We start from the raw sequence: 8,750 nt of genomic DNA on the forward strand, positions 1-8,750 counted from the left end.
GCGCAGCCACCCGCCTGCCGGAAGCCGCCGGAGCCGCGCCGGACTTCGCGGATCTCGCCGCCGTTTTTTTCCCGGTTTTTACGTAAAACCCAGGTTTTTCTAAAAAAAACCTAGTTCGTTTTTAGATCGGTTTAGTTTTTTCAGTTTAGTTATTTAGCGAGCGTCCGCTCATTCGTTCGTTTTAACTAACACTGTTCACTCGTTAGCCGCAGACAGCAAACGTTCGTTCTTTAGCCTGTTTGTCAGTTTTTTTTTCTAGGGTTTTCCGCGATTATTTTCGATCGTGATTTCTGCCCTGATCTTAGTTTTAGTTTATCTTTTCACTCGTTTATCGGAATCAGGCGATTCAAGCGCCTAGATCTTCGCCTCGAAGCCCTCTTTCTATTTAACCAACTTGAACAAGATTTTGGTACAGTAAAATTTGACTTTAGTTCAGATTAGTAAGCGGATCTTGTTTCTTTCGCAGTTTGAGTTTCGTTGCTTCGTTTGATTTGATTCTTTTTGCAAACCGGAGTTCTTAAGTTGAACTTTCTAGTTAGATCTTGTTTTATTTGAGTTTTACCCATCCTTCTAGTTGAGTGCTTATATATGTTATTATTTGTTTGTGATAGAGTACCCGGAGTGCAAAGCGTGCTACTACGAGTCTCTAGGTTTTGCAGATCATCAGCAAGGCAAGTAACACTTTGATCATACCTCTTTACTACCCAGTTTTATTGCATTAGATCAATCCTCAGACATTGCATGATTAGGATCTGATTAATATGTGGGTTCTGAGAAGTAGATGAGGTAGTACCTATTCACCTGTTTATTATCAAACCTTTGGGAGTTACTTCTACGTATTGCTTATCATGCTATGCTATGCTAGTAGACATGGATTGGGTGAGTGTATCCATGACAGATGTGAGTATTGTTAATTAAAGGTTAAACTTAAGGTGACAACTTTAATAGACATCTAGGTGGATTGAGGCACCTGGGGAACATAATGTTGCCTATTTTTTTGGAAATCCTGGGGTTAACGTGTGATTATCCTATGGACCGCCACCCAGGCTCAAAGGGATCATAAGATTATTCATGCTAGAAACTTCCGTGTGTAGCCACAAGCTATTATGGGCTCTAGCATAGTTGATTAAGTCGTGTGAACTCTTACAGTGGTAGACTAGCATATGTAGGGGAAAGTAGGTGTAACTATCTACCCATCGTAAGATGCTAACGCTTCTGAAAGACTGTGTCTCGGTCATCCGTTTCTCAAACATCATGTAGTGCGATAAATACAATGGAGGAGATCGAGTCTTGTGGGGAAAAGTGCGCAAACCTCTGCAGAGTGTACAAACTAATCATGGTTAGCCGTGTCCCCGGTTATGGACATCTTGAGTATCTGGTTCTTGGATTGTCATGTTGATCTCATCACGTTACTTAATATAACTTGTTTGGGTTTTAATGATGATGCTTAATTGGGATTGAGTTGGGTGAACCTACTCAATGTTTAACAACCACCGTGATAGTTAAATAAAATTTACTCCTTTGTTGTACGGAAAAATTGGCTTTATGCAAAAACTATAACCATAGAGCTTTCCACCAGCCTTATTGCATGTAGTGATATCAATTATTCTGTTCATTACTCTATGTGTTACATTGCCAGCATATTCCATGTGCTGACCCGTTTTCGAGCTACAACATTCATGTTGCAGACTTTTCAGACGACGAGTAAGATGCCTTAGGTCGTGATCTTTCACTCAGTGATGTGATACGTCTCCAATATATCTATAATTTTTGATTGCTCCATGCTACTTTATCTACTGTTTTGGACTATAATGGGCTTTATTTTCCACTTTTATATTATTTTTGGGACTAACCTATTAACCAGAGGCCCAGCCCAGAATTGCTGTTTTTTGCCTATTTCAGTATTTCGAAGAAACATAATATCAAACGGAGTCCAAACGGAATAAAACCTTCGGGAACGTGATTTTCACACCGAACGTGATCCAGGAGACTTGGACCCTACTCCAAGAAGTACCAGAGGCGGTCACGAGGGTGGAGGGCGCCCCCCCTGGGCGTGCCCCCTGCCTCGTGGGCCCCTTGTTGCTCCACCGACGTACTCCTTCCTCCTATATATACCTACGTACCCCCGCCAGATCAGATACGGAGCCAAAAACCTAATTCCACCGCCACAACTTTCTATATCCGCGAGATACCATCTTGGGGCCTATTCCGGAGCTCCGCCGGAGAGGGCATCGACCACGGAGGGCTTCTACATCAACACCATAGCCTCTCCGATGAAGTGTGAGTAGTTTACTTCAGACCTTCGGGTCCATAGCTAGTAGCTAGATGGCTTCTTCTCTCTTTTTGGATCTCAATACAATGTTCTCCCCCTCTCTTGTGGAGATCTATTCGATGTAATCTTCTTTTTTGCGGTGTGTTTGTTGAGACCGATGAATTATGGGTTTATGATCCAGCTTATCTATGAACAATATTTGATTCTTCTCTAAATTCTTTTATGTATGATTGAGTTATCTTTGCAAGTCTCTTCGAATTATCCGTTTGGTTTGGCCAACTAGATTGGTAGTTCTTGCAATGGGAGAAGTGTTTAGCTTTGGGTTCAATCTTGCGGTGTCCTTACCCAGTGACAGAAAGGGTTGCAAGGCACATATTGTATTGTTGCCATCGAGGATAACAAGATGGGGTTTTTATCATATTGCATGAATTTATCCCTCTACATCATGTCATCTTTCTTAAGGCGTTACTCTGTTTTAACTTAATACTCTAGATGCATGCTGGATAGCGGTCGATGAGTGGAGTAATAGTAGTAGATGCAGAATTGTTTCGATCTACTTGTTTTGGACGTGATGCCTATATACATGATCATACCTAGATAATCTCATAATTATTCTCTTTTCTATCAATTTCTCAACAGTAATTTGTTCACCCACCGTAGAATACTTATGCTCTTGAGAGAAGCCACTAGTGAAACCTATGGCCCCCGTGTCTATTCTCATCATATCAATCTCCATTACTTTATTACTTGCTTTGTTTTTACTTTGCCTTTTACTTTTTACTTTGCATCTCTATATCAAAAATACCAAAAATATTATTTATCATCTCTACCAGATCTCACCCTCGTAAGTGACCTGAAGGGATTGACAACCCCTAATCGCGTTGGTTGCGAGTAGCTATCATTTTGTGTAGGTACGAGGGACTCGTGCGTGATCTCCTACTGGATTGATACCTTGGTTCTCAAAAACTGAGGGAAATACTTACGCTACTTTACTGCATCATCCTCTCCTCTTCGGGGAAATCCAATGCAGTGCTCAAGAGGTAGCAAGAAGAATTTCTGGCGCCGTTGCTGGGGAGTTTGCGCAAAAGTCAACAATACCAAGTACCCATCACAATCCCTATCTCTCGCATTACATTATCTGCCTCTCGTTTTCCTCTCCCCCACTTCACCCTTGCCGTTTTATTCGCCCTCTCTCTCTCCCAATCTCCTCCTCTCTTTCTATTTTGCCTTTTTCTCATTTGCCTTTGCTTGTGTGTTGGATTACTTGTTGCCATGGCACAAGATAATACCAAATTGTGTGATTTCGCGAATACCAATAATAATGATTTCCTTAGTACTCCGATTGCTCCTCTTAATAATGATGAGTCTTGTGAAATCAATACCACTTTGCTGAATCTTGTTATGAAAGATCAATTCGCTGGCCTCCCTAGTGAAGATGCCGCTACTCATCTAAACAATTTTGTTGATTTGTGTGATATCCAAAATAAGAAAGATACGGATAACAATATTGTCAAATTGAAGTTATTTCCGTTTTCACATAGAGATCGTGCTAAAATTTGGTTTTCGTCTTTGCCTAAAAATAGTATTGATTCTTGGAACAAGTGCAAAGATGCTTTTATCTCTAAGTATTTTCCTCCCGCTAAGATCATCACTCTGAGGAACGATATTATGAATTTTAAACAACTTGATCATGAGCATGTTGACCAATCTTGGGAAAGAATGAAATTGATGCTTCGCAATTGCCCTACTCATGGTTTGAATTTATGGATGATCATACACAATTTTTATGCCGGATTAAATTTGGCTTCTAGAAATCTTTTAGATTCGGCCGCGGGAGGCACGTTTATGGAAATTACGTTAGGAGATGCTACAAAATTGCTTGACAATATTACGGCTAATTACTCTCAATGGCATACCGAAAGATCTTCTAGTAAAAAAGTGCATGCTATAGAAGAAATCAATGTTTTGAGTGAAAAGATGGATGAACTTATGAAGATGTTTGCTACTAAAAATACTTATCTTGATCCCAATGATATTCCTTTATCTACTTTGATTGAGAATAATAATGAATCTATGGATGTGAATTTTGTTGGTAGGAATAGTTTTGGAAATAATGCATATAGAGGGAATTTTAATCCTAGGCCTTATCCTAGTAATCCTTCTAATAATTATGGAAATTCCTACAACAACTCTTATGGAAATTTTAATAAGATGCCCTCTGAATTTGAGAGTAGTGTTAAAGAGTTTATGAATTCACAACAGAATTTTAATGCTTTGCTTGAAGAGAAATTGCTTAAAGTTGATGATTTGGCTAGGAACGTTGATAGAATTTCTCTTGAAATTGATTCTTTAAAGATTAGATCTATTCCTCCTAAGCATGATATCAATGAGTCTCTCAAAGCTATGAGAATTTCCATTGATGAGTGCAAGGAAAGAACCGCTAGGATGCGTGCTTCCAAAGATGCCTTTATTAAAGCGTGTTCTTCCGATTCCTATGAAAATCAAGATGAAGATCTAAAAGTTATTGATGTGTCCCCTATCAAATCTTTGTTTTGCAATATGAATCTTGATGAAACAGAATATGATCTTCCTTTACCTAGAAGGCGTTCTAAGAATTCAGAGTTTCTAGATCTTGATGATGAAATTGATGAAAGTGGGATTGAAAGAAATAAAAATCTTGATGTTGCTAAACCCACTATTTTGGATCTCAAGGAATTTAATTATGAAAATTGGTCTTTGATTGGTTGTATTTCCTTGTTGCAATCCGTGCTAGATTCTCCTCATGCTTATAGTCAAAATAAGGCCTTTACCGAACACATTGTTGATGCCTTGATGCAATCTTATGAAGAAAAACTAGAGTTGAAAGTTTCTATCCCTAGAAAACTCTATGATGAGTGGGAACCTATTATCAAAATTAAAAAAAATAAATATTATGAGTTTCATGCCTTGTGTGATTTGGGTGCTAGTGTCTCCACTATTCCCAAAACTTTGTGTGATTTGCTAGATTTCCGTGACTTTGAAGATTGCTCTATAAACTTGCATCTTGCGGATTCCACTATTAAAAAGCCTATGGGAAGAATTAATTATGTTCTTATTGTTGCAAATAGGAATTATGTGCCCGTAGATTTTATCATTCTTGATATAGATTGCAATCCTTCATGTCCTATTATTCTTGCTAGACCTTTTCTTAGAACGATTGGTGCGATTATTGATATGAAGGAAGGGAATATTAGATTCCAATTTCCCTTGAGAAAGGGTATGGAACACTTCCCTAGAAAGAAAATAAAATTACCATATGAATCTATCATGAGAGCCACTTATGGATTGCCTACCAAAGATGGCAAAACGTAGATCTATCTTCGCTTTTATGCCTAGCTAGGGGCGTTAAATGACAGCGCTTGTTGGGAGGCAACCCAATTTTATTTTGTGTTTTTTGTTTTTGCTTCTGTTTAGGAATAAATAATCCATCTAATTTCTGCTTAGATGTGGTTTTATGTTTTAATTAGTGTTTGTGCCAAGTAGAACCTATAGGATAAGCTATGATGATAGTTGATTTGATTCTGCTGAAAAACAGAAACTTTGCGCTCACGAGAAAAAAATCAATAAATCACAGAAACGTTATTTTGCATTTATTCTTTTTGCTGATGATCAATAAACACATTTTCCAGTACGTCCTATTTTGGTAGAATTTGTTGAGTTCCAGAAGTTTGCGTTAGTTACAGATTGCTACAGACTGTTCCGTTTTTGACATATTCTGTTTTTCATGTGTTGTTTGCTTATTTCAATGCATCTATAGCTAATAAATTAGTTTATAAACCATAAGGAAGTTGGAATACAGTAGGTTTAACACCAATATAAATAAATAATGAGTTCATTACAGTACCTTAAAGTATTCTTTTGTTTTCTTTCACTAACGGAGCTCATGAGATTTCTATTGAGTTTTGTGTTGTGAAGTTTTCAAGTTTTGGGTGAATTCTTTTGATGGATTATGGAACAAAGAGTGGCAAGAGCCTAAGCTTGGGGATGCCCATGGCACCCCCAAGATAATCCAAGGACACCAAAAAGTCAAAGCTTGGGGATGCCCCGGAAGGCATCCCCTCTTTCGTCTACTTCCATCGGTAATTTACTTGGAGCTATATTTTTATTCACCACATGTTATGTGTTTTGCTTGGAGCGTCTTGTATTATTTGCGTCTTTGCTTGTTAGTTTGCCACAATCATCCTTGCTTTAGACACCTTTTGAGAGAGCCATACATGATTTGGAATTTGCTAGAATACTCTATGTGCTTCACTTATATCTTTTGAGCTTGATAGTTTTGCTCATAGTGCTTCACTTATATCTTTTGAGCGTAATAATTTTTGCTCTAGTGCTTCACTTAGCTTTTAGAGCACGGTGGTGGATTTGTTTTAAAGAAACTATTGATTCTCTCATGCTTCACTTAGATTATTTTGAGAGTTTTTAATAGCATGGTAATTTGCTTAATGTTAATATACTTGGTATTCAAGATTTGTGAAACTTTCTTTTGAGTGCGTTGAATACTAAGATAAGTTTGATGCTTGATAATTGTTTTGACATATGGAGGTGATAATATCAAAGCAATGCTAGTTGGGGTGATTATGAATTTAAAGAATGCTTGTGTTGAAGTTTGTGATTCCCGTAGCGTGCACGTATGGTGAACCGCTTTGTGATGAAGTCAGAGCACAATTTTATTTATTGATTGTCTTCCTTATGAGTGGCAGTCGAGGACGAGGAATGGTCTTTTCCTACCAATCTACCCCCCTAGGAGTATGCGTTTAGTGCCTTGGTTTTTGATGACTTCTAAATTTTTGCAACAAGTGCATGAGTTCTTTTGATTAATGTTGAGTCCATGGATTATACGCACTCTCACCCTTCCACCATTGCTAGCCTCTCTAATACCGCGCACTTTTCGCCGGTATCATACACCTACCATATACCTTCCTCAAAACAGCCACCATACCTACCTATCATGGCATTTCCATAGCCATTCCGAGATATATTGCCATGCAACTCTCCACCGTTCTGTTCATATGACATGCATTACTTTTGTCATATTGCTTTTGCATGAAGATGTAGTTGACATTGTATTTGTGGCAAGGCCACCTTCATAATTTTCATACATGTCACTCATGATTCATCACATATCCCGGTACACCACCGAAGGCATTCATATAGAGTCATATTTTGTTCTAAGTATCTAGTTGTAATTGTTGAGTTGTAAGAAAAATAAAAGTGTGATGGTCATCATTATTAGAGCATTGTCCCAGTGAGGAAAGGATGATGGAGACTATGATTCCCCCACAAGTCGGGATGAGACTCCGGACTTTATGAAAAATAAAAGGGGCCAAAGAAGCCCAAATAAAAAAAAGAGGCCAAAGAAGCCCACCAAAAAAAATATATGAAAAAGATGAGAGAAAAAAGAGAGAAGGGACAATGCTACTATCCTTTTTCCACACTTGTGCTTCAAAGTAGCACCACGATCTTCATGATAGAGAGTCTCATATGTTGTCACTTTCATATACTAGTGGGAATTTTTCATTATAGAACTTGGCTTGTATATTCCAATGATGGGCTTCCTCAAAAGTGCCCTAGGTCTTCATGAGAAAGCAAGTTGGATGCGCACCCACTTAGATTCTTTTGTTGAGCTTTCATATACTTATAGCTCTAGTGCATCCGTTGCATGGCAATCCCTACTCACTCACATTGATATCTATTGATGGGCATCTCCATAGCCCATTGATACGCCTAGTTGATGTGAGACTATCTTCTCCTTTTTTGTCTTCTCCACAACCACCATTCTATTCCACCTATAGTGCTATGTCCATGGCTCACGCTCATGCATTGTGTGAAAGTTGAAAAAGTTTGAGATTTCTAAAGTATGAAACAATTGCTTGGCTCATCATCGGGGTTGTGCATGATTAAATACTTTGTGTGATGAAGATAGAGCATAGCCACACTATATGATTTTGTAGGGATAACTTTCTTTAACCATGCTATTTTGAGAAGACATGATTGCTTTAATTTGTATGCTTGAAGTATTATTACTTTTATGTCAATATGAACTTTTTTCTTGAATCTTTTGGATCTGAATATTCATGTCACAATTAAGAAGATTTACATTGAAGTTATGCCAAAGTATCACTCCGCATCAAAAATTCTTTTTTATCATTTACCTACTCGAGGACGAGCAGGAATTAAGCTTGGGGATGCTTGAAACGTCTCCAACGTATCTATAATTTTTGATTGCTCCATGTTACTTTATCTACTGTTTTGGACTATAATGGGCTTTATTTTCCACTTTTATATTATTTTTTGGACTAACCTATTAACCGGAGGCCCAGCCCAGAATTGCTGTTTTTTGCCTATTTCAGTATTTCGAAGAAACAGAATATCAAACGGAGTCCAAACAGAATAAAACCTTCGGGAACGTGATTTTCACACCGAACGTGATCCAGGAGAC

The sequence above is a fragment of the Triticum dicoccoides genome, chromosome 7B, assembly GCF_002162155.2.
Source record: "Triticum dicoccoides isolate Atlit2015 ecotype Zavitan chromosome 7B, WEW_v2.0, whole genome shotgun sequence".
Classification (NCBI taxonomy): Eukaryota; Viridiplantae; Streptophyta; class Magnoliopsida; order Poales; family Poaceae; genus Triticum; species Triticum dicoccoides.